The sequence below is a fragment of the Lolium perenne genome, chromosome 4, assembly GCF_019359855.2.
Source record: "Lolium perenne isolate Kyuss_39 chromosome 4, Kyuss_2.0, whole genome shotgun sequence".
Taxonomy (NCBI): Eukaryota; Viridiplantae; Streptophyta; class Magnoliopsida; order Poales; family Poaceae; genus Lolium; species Lolium perenne.
Genome location: NC_067247.2, coordinates 187,631,023 through 187,639,150, shown reverse-complemented (window position 1 = coordinate 187,639,150; position 8,128 = coordinate 187,631,023). Strand labels below are relative to the sequence as shown.

General features: G+C 37.6%; 1 long non-coding RNA gene across 7 annotated transcripts; it reads left to right on the top strand.

The window, feature by feature from the left end:
* Positions 1-362: 362 nt before the first annotated feature.
* LOC127295384 (uncharacterized) lies at positions 363-7,103 on the top strand. 7 transcript variants are annotated; one of them, XR_007847754.2, is made up of 10 exons: positions 363-436; positions 1,356-1,425; positions 1,731-1,869; positions 2,465-2,595; positions 3,092-3,184; positions 3,295-3,325; positions 3,420-3,597; positions 3,964-4,047; positions 4,591-4,642; positions 5,591-7,103. It is a non-coding gene; the product is annotated as an uncharacterized lncRNA (long non-coding RNA). The 7 variants fall into 7 exon arrangements; XR_011743152.1 differs by having other exon boundaries at positions 365-1,425; positions 3,420-3,433; positions 3,513-3,597; XR_007847755.2 differs by having other exon boundaries at positions 365-1,425; positions 3,420-3,564.
* The last annotated feature ends 1,025 nt before the right edge of the window (positions 7,104-8,128 follow it).

Genomic DNA, 8,128 nt, shown 5'->3' with positions numbered 1-8,128 from the left:
CCCGCTGCCGTCGCTCCCGGTCCCCGTCGTCGTCCTTCCCCTTCCGCCGTCGCCATGACCAGGAGCAGGCGAGCAGCGCCTCGTCCATCCCACACAGTCGACGCGGGGCGGATCCTCAACGAGGGCGGCGGTGGCGGCGGCGACCCGAGGTGCCGCGCGCGGCCAGAGACGGGCCGGCGCTAGGCCGATCCGCGGCGGCGACGCCCGGAGGCGACGGTCGCGGGCGCGGCCGAGACGGGCCGGTGCTGGCCAGTTCCATGGCGTCCAGCAGTGACGGCACTCTCCCTGCACGCCCTCCTGGCCTCTCAACTCCCTTGTCTCTGCCCCTCTCTCTCTCCCGTCTCACTTCCCATCTCTCTCAAACCAGCCGGCCGGAGGGCTTGTGGCCGGCGGTGAGGTGCTGCACGCGCTCCAGCTGGTTATTGGACGAGTGCAGGTATGATTCATAGTTGAATGCTCCAACAGATCTGCTCTCCTCCGCCTGAGCTGTTGCTCCTCTGCTCCTGGGATCTTCACCCCCACCGGCAGATTGATCTCCTCCTTCCCAACACTCTTTTACATGTTTTAGAGTCACTATGATCCAACAGATCAAGGGCATTAGCTGCTTGGCACAAGAGGTCCAGATTTTGTGATTTGGAGCCAAATACGTGTTTGTTGTTAGTTTGTAGTTATGCCTATGAGGAGCAAATCAATATATGTGCTTGCTTGCTACTTATCTCGCCTAATCTGATTGTACTGGTTTATATTTTCTGTAAAAATATACTCATTAATCATAGTCAGTTTGCTAAACAGAAAAAATCATAGTTTGTTTCATCATTGTAAGAACTAATATATTCAGTACAAAAACTGCTCTTTGTATTTTCAGTCCACCATCATTTTGTACAGATTCAGGCAATTGATTTTCTGTACCATTAGTGATTAATATGGAGTCAAATTTTATTTACCAAGTTTTCTTTTGCATCTCAGTATTAAGTAGTTTCCAAACCTGGACAGTTTAATATGTCCACTCCCAACAATTCTTAGTACTACTGCAGACTGAAGAGAAGAAGTGCTGAAAGCATGATTGCATTCACTATAGCGGGTTCATTGTGTTACAGAGAAGTGCTTTCCCCATCATTTATGATGCTCACTGTTTCATTGTCAAGTTGTGAACTTTTTACCATCATTTACTTGTTTGTTCGAAGGATAAACTTTTGGTTTCTTGAAACTACAAGTAACTTGTGGCAGCTATTTAGTAATACCATTGATGCTCTGAAATAATAATGTCTGTGAAGTCACATAATGTTTTCTAATGACCTTTGTTGTACAGATATTATCATCGTAAGAGAATTAAAATTTCCTTTTCCTCCTAGCAGAGTAAGTGTTGCTGATGGAGCTCATTTGACTTAATTTCCTACTGATTTAACCCATTTTGAGGGGCTTCAGGTATTTAGCATTTCAACGAGCATCAGCTATGCAAAACTTTCCTTTCGTAGTTTTTCCTAGACATTCTGGTCCACATCATCATTTATATATCATCCCCTGTGTTTCCCATAGAATTCTTCATTTTAGCAATTTGATCAACGATGTCGTAGAAATAGGGATAACTGATAGTTTACATGAACGCATGTATATTGAAATCAGAACGCTATTTGAAGTTGGTCGATACTTAGTTTGCTTTTTGTTTCATTGCCAATGCATCCAAAGCTGTAACTTGTTGTAACTCGTGGTTTCTGTCTTCTGCTTACTAGGTAGTGTCTCGCCTACAGACCAAGTTGGAGAAAGTTAAAAGACGCTTTCAGATGAGAATGATCATGCTTCTGATCCTTTGTAATATAACTACTGTGTCAACAACTTCTCAATGATTGTCATGGAAAAGCAGATCGAGAGGTAACAACAGATCATCCTTCCTCTAATGGATGAATCCATGCTTTGCTTGTGTGGCTATTGCACATATATATATTATTGACTGTTAAAGATTTGTTCTATGGATACTCAATTCCTCAATTTTCTGAGTGCTTGTGCTGCAAATATGGCCAAAGTAGCCTTCCATTGGTGTATATGTACAGATTGGTACTGAGCATGTATAGATTGGCACTCAGCAACAGCTGGATGACCTGCTACTACAACATGACTAATTATACATGGTTAATGATGTGCCTGGTGATAAAATTTTGATCTTATGCAAATCACTTATCTCAATTATGTGATCCTAATTGTACATATTCAAATTATGCAAGTTTAATGATGAACCTACAAGAATCGCCATATACTTAATAGTTTTTTTTCTTAAAGCTACAGCCAGTACATTATGTTAGCTCTCTCAACTATGTGACGTGCATATATGCAATCTATCACCATATATCAGCCTTTCTGTATGGTGTCAAAACTGAAATTTCGAGACACACATTGGTCCAATTGTACAGATTCTGATTATTATTAGTTGATGTCTGCATTTATGAGTTAAGCCTGTTGTTCTTTTCAGGAGGCGGTCATTTCAGTATAGAGAGGTGATGGCTTGAGATTCATCACTGGCCACCTATGGCAAGTCCAAACTAGATACATCAACTGTTAAACCTACATGGAAAAAGTAACGCTACACAAGATATTTGCGAGGTGATAGCCAGTTCATATTCAGATGCATGGCAAGACCTTTTCTTTTCTAAAGAATCATATCTGGTTTACTACTTCTTGGTTTCAGTCTTACCTCACCTGAATATTTCTCCTTTCCTATGCACAAATTATTTAGTTGGTTGAGCTACCCGTTTAGATGGTCAGTATTTACTATTTAGACATGGAAGCTCATGGACATTTTCCATACAATAAATCCCTTGATGCATATATAATACATGCAGTCTACGTTTCTATGTTGTTCTACAACACGTACAAAAGTGTGGAAGGCAGGTGCATTTAAATGCAATACCAGCCCATGAAAGATTAAAAGAAATTAACAGTGGAGATTGCCTTCGCCTTTTCTTGATATTGCCTTTGTTATTTCTGAATATTGCCTTCTCTTTATATTCTCATATTGCAGAAATTAATTGAGTATGAAGCAAATAAGATATCGATTTGTAGACCCCTTATGCATTCTTTCATGTCCCGCTGAATTCAGATTTTTGTGCTACTGTATGAGCCATATTTGGAAATCTACAGACTGCAGTATAGGAGGTGCAAGGAAAAAATTATGAAGAAATCTATTTGTGAGGTTTGCATTCAGAAGAAACTCCTATTTAGTGATGTAGTTTATGATCTGATTGGGAAACTTAATTTTATTTCATTTTGCTGAATGCTTGGATGATTCGTGGTGGATTTCAGGTTCGGGTGATCTGTTAATGTGCTAAATCAGGTTGGCTTCACTGATTAATCTTCACTCCTTGCCCCTTTTCTCCTGTTCTGCAAAGTATGATATACTTATATCAAGTTACTGTTTCATGTTTCAGATGGTGCATTAATGGTATTTGAGCAATTAACATCTACTCTATACGTGTAAATTTTACATGCTGAATATGGATTTCTTATTTGGGGAGTTGCAGACCCAATTATCATGGACATGTATCTCTATAAGTTTACCAAAAAATCAAACAGGTCTGGGCTGGATGGCAAGTGAAGATAAATCAAGTAAATACTTTTCATATTTTCCTTTCAGTCAATGGGGTGCATTTAAATGCAATACCAGCCCTTGAAAGATTAAAAGAAAGTAAGAGTAGATATTTCCTTCGCCTTTTCTAGATGTTGCCTTTGTTATTTCTGAATATTGCCTTCGCTTTATATTCTCATATTCTCATAGTTTCACGCTTGGCTAAGCAGAATGACTTTAATTTTAAGATACCATAAGTCTGTCATAATAGCTTGCTTACTTAGTATTTGTGCTTTTGTGCACTTCTCTGCTTTGTGCTTTCTTGCGTGTTTAGTACCGTGTTTATCGGTGTCTCTGGAATTTTCCATCCGTCGGATTTTGCTTGACATGGATGCTGCTTTCTGCAGGTGGTCATCTTGCTGGACATATTTGCTTGGGTGCTATCGTGGGCGATATATCCACTTTTTTCGGTTAAGATTCAACTATTCTTTGTAAGTTTCAGATTTTGTTCTGATTTTATATTAGATTAGTTGCGAGTTTGCTTTCACGCTCAGTAGCTAAATGTGCTTGAGTTTATATATAAACTGGTATCCATAATGTGAGAACATTTTCACGGGGAATTTAGGAATAGTTGTGCCACCACTAAATATTTAAAGCAGTTATCTTTATCCCTTTTGGTGTTCCTGAGAATCCGGATAGCCATTTGTGTTTCGTTTTAGTTGAATAGTTAGTGCTTAATACATGCTCTTTGCAATCTATGGACAATTTTCGGTATATAGTTGGTGGTTTTCTTTATTCTAGCTTAATGGTCCTACCTTGCTATAATCTCCAGTATTTGTTTCCTTGCTGCAACACGAAAGCAAGACGGTGATCAATATCAGATTGTTTATTTTTGTATTTGCTGCATAAATGGATATAGGAAAAATAGAAGTTGAAAATAACTAATGTAATGATGTGCTTCTTCATGGTTATTTCTACAATTTATAGTACAATGGTTAATTGCCTGATTTTCTATTAATGCACCAAATTTGCAGCTCGGGACAAGCAGGAGATGATGGGAGTGAAGGCACTCCCGTGTTTCACATGGTATGTTCTAACTTAATTTCCATGGTTTATGGAACTGCTGAATATGTTATATCAATACTACTATGTTAGTATCTCTTTCATTTCTTCAAAAAATTTTCTGTTCGGAGTGGCTTCATATTATTGTTGAGGAATCCTTAAGTTGCTCTACAAGTTCCAAAAAAAAGTGGGTCTAATTTGTATCTACGTTTTCTAAGTTCACAAAAAAAATTCGAATCTCATTTTGTTTTTGAAAGTGTTATCTGAAAATATATGTAGGGACAGAGCAATTAGAAAGTCATGGAAATTTCAAATCAGATTTTTCGAACCAATGGTCACTGCATTCACTTTCGTTCATCCCATGGTTGCATCTCAGCATCTGTTATACTACTATGATAGCACTAAACACGAGCTGGTACTTGCTTGCATAGTAAAGCAGTCTGTTTATGAAATTTAGTTCATTTTTCAATGGTCATATATATTCAGATATCTAAAACTTGAGAAGCAAATTATGAGAGCTGGTTTCCTAACAACTTCTATTTTATTTACTAAAGGCTGAAACACATATTATAATAGATGGTTCACTAATTTCTATCTTATTTTCGAAATTTCTTAGAGAACCTGTACAGCGTATACAAACAAACAAAACATATTAATTTGAAGCGAATTTCGGTGTTGTTTGAGATTCTTAGATTCACTTTTTGCAGGTCGAACCACAAATAGGGAAACTAATCCAAGTTATTTTTAAAATCTCATATTCGGTTTCCGTATCGCCGTATCCGTCTTGCTGTATCGGTGCTTCATAGCTCTTTGTCCAGTCTGCGGTACACTGAAGAGAGCATTCACTATTAATTATGTTCCCAGTGCCTTTGTAGATTACTATATCTTCTTGTAGTTTTCCTTCTGATATTCTTCAACTTTGATCCTGGTTTATTCTCACTTTACGTTGTGTCCCTTCTATGTCTTACCCAGGATGTTTTGCGATCTGGTCGTACTGTGATTATTGGTCCTATGGCATGCCTCTGCCGTGGTTGCGAGGGAATGGAAAAGCAATTATATGGCAATTATCAATTTTCGCTTGGTGATCATAGGCAATTCTTTGGTGTTTAGTAGTTTATGTCAAGATTGTAGGATACTTTTTTATACACCGGAGGAAGAGCTCGCTAATTTGGTTCACATCCTCATATATTTTGTTAGCATTTCATTTCAGAATATCTGATTTTCGGCATATTTTTCTGTAAAGATTACAAAAAAATCAGTCATTTGTTAAATATTGTCTTCTATAGTGCCAAAGGCAAGCTGAGCCAGAAGGCAAGCTTGCTTCTTCACATGTGTTTTTGTGGTAAAGCTTACAAGCAACTTCTGTCATGTGTCATCTAAAGAATGTTGCCTTCTATAGTTCAGTGACGTGAAGCACGATACCAAAGTTGGTTGCTTCTGTTATTTAAGTGTGTCATTGTACTCTGGTATTAGTGGGTTATTAGTAATTCCCAATCTGAGTATATATTTGTTGGACAAGGTTGTATAATATATGGGCCAGAATATTCACTGGTTTGCAAAGCGAACTTATACAGAACTCATATTCATATTGCAGAATTATAATGTAGTTTCTTCACATGGATGTAGTCCTTCTGCTAGCATTCAGATATAGTAGTCAATTCTTTTGGCGACGTTGTAGAATATTGTAGCTGAACAGGTTTGCATATGTTCCTTGCATATATTTTTTCACATGCATGATCTGCAAAGTTCCATTTTGGTAAATAGCACCAAATTTACGGTCGAGTAGTTCAATCAGTGCGGCTCATGGCAGTTTTTTCGAGATCCCTCTTGAAAACTGTTTCTCCTCTTTATAACTTTGACAGACTCTTTTAGGATTTGTTGTTGTTTACTAGCACATTCGAGGGTGTGCGAAGATGCTCCATTTGAAGATATTGGATCGGAAATGCTCTTTATTTCTTCTCTGTTATGCTCTTTATTGGATCGGAGTAATTTGAATTGGTGTTTTGGAAAATTTCACCTGATGGGTGCTAGGGAATGACTTTGCATTGCTACTTTAGATGGGAGCTTCACCAGAGAAATCTGGTTGCTTTTGACACCACCATATTTTCTCGCCCCTAGTCTCTAATAGATTGGACTAATATGTGTGAATTTCATACTGGTTCAAGTTATTATGTTTAAGACAATCTCAGTGTACAAGTTGCACCTTATATATATTATCTCGCTTTACTTTGCTGCTGAATTCTTCTGTAGCCTATTCTCTGAGCTTGATTAATACATCATTTTACAAAAAATCTTATTAATCCGAAAGAACTTTTGTCTTTTGAACTTCCTTTTGGAATGACTAGGTCCTGTGTGTTTTCACTTACTGACTGAGACCAATTAGAAGGTAGAATATATGTTCCTCAATGACGATATTGATTTCATTTCCTAGATGTTGAAACTTCAAACCTCTTAAAGTCGGAGCTGCCTTTGGTTTAAACCTGAATATTTTGTGTGTGGTGTTTCCGGCCTATTTTGTTTACACTCGGATTCGGTAACACCCCATGAATATCAGATGGAGTAGAAATATAAAATGGATCAAGGTTTTTTTCCCCTTTATGCTACGAATGTTTGAGTGGACATACAATCAGGTATTTATTGCTTGTTATTTTACGTAACTGGTTGTCTACTTATTTTGTATTACCTAGCTTGCGCTAATTTACTGCATGATTGTCATTTTTGTTTCTTGCTTCAGAGCACACTTTCTACTTGTCGTGGTTTTTTTCGTTTATGAATAAGAAAGTTCCCATTATAGATACTACAAGGCTTTAGGTGTATGCTTTGATATATTCTGTCTTACACCTATACACAGGAAAGAAAGCAATGTGGTAAGTTTTAGATTTGGAAAATGGGTACAAAAAGGATACATGAGTAATATGGGGATATAATCAGTATGGCTGCATGTATTACATTTTATTTAATATTGGATCTTTCGATTTTCATGCCATAATTTCAGACTTCCGCCTTAATATAGTCACAGGCAATAACACAGAGGTTAATTATTTCCAGCTTTTAATTTCCTGTATGAGTAAGGCCATCTACTACCTTATTTACTTTGGCCATCACAAATACTGTATTTTGCTTAGGAGATTACTGTTGGTATCAATATAGTGCTCTGAAACAATCTTATGCTACCATGAAATTGAATAGATGGCCGTATCGTAATTTAGTTAGCTTGAAACTGTTTTTTTTTTTTGTAAATGGGGCTCTTCAAATTTTCTCCACAACTCCTATTTAATAGTAATTATCACTTTTAACAATTTGTTGCTCTGTATTATCATATTGGTAGTAAATTTTATCGTTACATTGGCATGAGCTCCACGGGATCGTGCGCCAAGGCGCACATTTAAATCTAGTTACAACTACTAACTCATAGTAATGAAATAAAGCTATTACATGGTGATTGGCACGCAGGTCTTAACAGAATTTAAAACAACCAATAGGCTCCTTTCGGTTGCCATAATACAATAA